The sequence below is a fragment of the Camelus dromedarius genome, chromosome 9 (genome assembly GCF_036321535.1).
Source record: "Camelus dromedarius isolate mCamDro1 chromosome 9, mCamDro1.pat, whole genome shotgun sequence".
Taxonomy (NCBI): Eukaryota; Metazoa; Chordata; class Mammalia; order Artiodactyla; family Camelidae; genus Camelus; species Camelus dromedarius.
In genome coordinates this window covers 46,581,299-46,584,273 of record NC_087444.1, presented here as the reverse complement: position 1 = coordinate 46,584,273, position 2,975 = coordinate 46,581,299, and the positions used below count along the sequence as shown (strand labels likewise).

Sequence of the window (2,975 nt, the reverse complement as noted above, 5' to 3'; positions counted from 1 at the left end):
GCAGGGCCTCCAGCTTCTGGCCCTCCTGTAACCTGTGCACAAAGGAAGAAAAAAAAACAAGACACCTCTGTTGGGCATCATGGGGATGTGGTGGCCAGACAAGGGGGACCAGCATACTTGGAGAGAAACCCCCGCCTCTGGCCCGTGGGAAAAGGTGATCTCCTCCCCTCGTTTGTGGGCAGGGAAGTGGGTTGGTAAAAGGACCTGGGGAAGGTGGGGAGGGCGTAGCTCAGTGGTAGAGCGCCTGCTTTGCATGCATAAGGTCCTGGGTTCGATCCCCAGCACCTCCACTTAAAAAAAGAAAAGAAAAGAAAAAAGGGCCTGATGAGAAGGGCCTGAGAAGAAAATCCCACCTTTGAAGAAGGGTCTTCACAGGAGGGGAATTTGGCCTCATGGAATAGTCTAAGCTGGGTCTTCACTAGGCTGAAAACACCACCTGGATTGGAGCCTCGACCCTTGTCGCTACCAAGACCTTGTTCATCTAACAAATACATCCAGGTATGTGATGGCTCTGAGAATACAGGACAAAACCACCACGGTTCCTGTCCCCATGGGGCCTGTGGGCTAATGCAAGATTCAGTCACCGAATAAACGTACTCAACCGTGTGTCATCACAAACTGAGATGAGTCCCAGGGAGGGCACAGCCAAGTCCTGGAAAGCCAGTGATGGTGGGACCCTGACTGCAGGTGGGAAGAGAAACAGTCCCAGAGGACTTCCTGGAGGAAGTGGCCATGGGGCCGAGAGATGACTGGGAGCTAGAGAGTGCTTTCTCCTGGGAGGCCACATGGCTCGCCTGAGCCTAACTTCACAGGCGGGGCAGAGCCTAGCCTCCCCTGATGCCGAGCCCGGCTTTGTCATTGGAATCATGCCCATGGCCTCCTTGTACCTGTTAATTTCTTTCTGCCAACACCACTCTGGACCCGGGGATCATCGGAATTCTATCTGCTCTCTTGTGAAGGAGTTAGCCTTTGGGCCTCGGAGATCTGAGAGTTTGGTGTCTCTCCTCCTGGGAAAGGCTTATTACTTTCCCCTCTTTTCTTTTCTGAATGCTGTCATGGTTGTTTCTAAGAGACTCAGGGAAGCCAGCCTGCGGGTGGGAGGGAGGGGATGGCACGTGAGACGGTGTCTGCCAGCCCTTCATACCCCACTGTAGAAATGTCAGTCTTGCAGCCAAAGGTGGGGCTGCTGGCATGGGGGGGGGTCTATGAAAGCATTCCTCACACCACTTTGGAGCCATCACCAGAGTCTGGGCCCCCTCTGTTGGCAAGGCTCACCTGCCTGCCTAGTAGGAAAGCAAGACACACCATCTTTTACTCCCCAGGTACCTCCCTGGAGGTCTCCCCATAACTGCGGCTCCATTTACAATCAGACCCTTTTCGGTGTAGCAGAGATACATAACAATTTGGGGGAGGTTGTGGCAAAGCTCCCCAGCATTACCTCATGCAGGTAACGCTTGCTTTTATCTGACCCCATACAACCTCTTCCAGCCTCAGGGGGGCCCTCCCCGTGGTCCTGGCGAGCAGGGCTGGTATTCACCCAGACACATGTTTTCGGATGCTTCACCCTTTGATTCCGTCTGCCTTCTGCCTTTCTCTCTCCAGAATTATGACGCCTGCTTTGGGGTCTTTTGTCCCACAGAAGTCCCGTGACCCCTGAGCCTTCCCTGCATCTTCCCGTTTGCTGTCTTCTTCCTGGAGGTCTCCTCCCCTCCAGGGAAGCCTCTCCCCTCCTTCCGGTCAACCCTTCTCTTCACCTGTAGCCTGCAGAGGATAGGGGTGTCTCTCTGAGACTCTGCCCGGCCTGGTCCTCTTCTGGTTTGCCTCTTAGTAAGCAATGACCTTGTTGCCCTGTCCCCTTGGCTCTGCCTGCAGGAAGAACCCCAACATTGTGGAGAACCTCATGCAATGTCTTTGGTCTAGTTGAGTGGCTCATCTTGATGCGGGGGAGTTGGGGGAAATTTTGAACTTTCAGAAGCCACAGCCATCCCCTCCACATCCTGTGTCTCATTCCAGATGTTCCATCATGGGCTCATCTTTCCCTGAGTTCCCCAGCTGCACTGCTGCTGGCCAGAGCTGCTTTCCCCTCCATCCTGAGCTTTAATATAAGCGGTGTCCTCCCAGCCAGGCACCTGTGACAGCGGTTGGCTTCAAGAGCACAGATTAAAGTGATGCCACCCAGGGCATTAATGGTCTTAGAGTCCACAGGGGGAGGATCCTGCCTCCCTATTTAATAGGAAGAGTGACTCAGCAGAGGCACTGCCCTGGCAGCCAGGCCTGGTTTGAACACCCAAGGGATGGCTGGGAGTCGGCAGGGAGAAAGGCGGAGGGAGGAGTCTGGAGCTGCCGGTCAGCCCGCAGCTGCGCAGATCACGCGCCCGCCCCGTGGGGCTGGGGGAAGGGGAGGTAAAGGTCAGGAACTCTCAGCAAATATTTGGAGGGCTGTTCCCATGCCCGGTGGGTTTGGACACAAGGTAATCCCTTCCTGGAAAGGGCCCAGTAATCCCTGAGCAAATGCTGGCCTAACTGGTAACTCCGGGGCTGAGCCGACCCCTCTCCCCAGGGGCATCGGGAAGGGGGTCAGTAAGCATCCCAGGCTGAGGCGTGAATGGTGCTCACCTGCCTGTGAATGCTTTCTCGGGAGACCCGCGGCATCGGGGTGGATGAGATTTTGTTATCTGTGAAAACATTTATGATGGCTGAGACCTATATCAGGCTCCGGGCTACAGATGGGGCTTCAGAGATAAAAGACGTGTTCCGTGTCAGGAGCCCAGAGTCTGATGAGGGAGCCGGTCTGTAAGCTCCCAGAGGATAGAAAGCATCTTTCCTCCTCACTATTGGATCCCCAGGAGCTAACGCAGGGAATGAATGAATGATTTGTAATCCAGTAGGGCCTCTTCCTTGTCCCATGGGACTCGAGGATGGCTTTCGGGAGATGGACTTTAAGAGCAGTCAGAGAGAGCTGGGCAGAGAAGGGA

General features: G+C 54.9%; 1 non-coding gene across 1 annotated transcript; it reads left to right on the top strand.

Moving 5' to 3' along the window:
• Positions 1-217: 217 nt before the first annotated feature.
• Positions 218-290, top strand: TRNAA-UGC (transfer RNA alanine (anticodon UGC)). The gene has a single exon. It is a non-coding gene; the product is annotated as a tRNA-Ala (tRNA).
• The last annotated feature ends 2,685 nt before the right edge of the window (positions 291-2,975 follow it).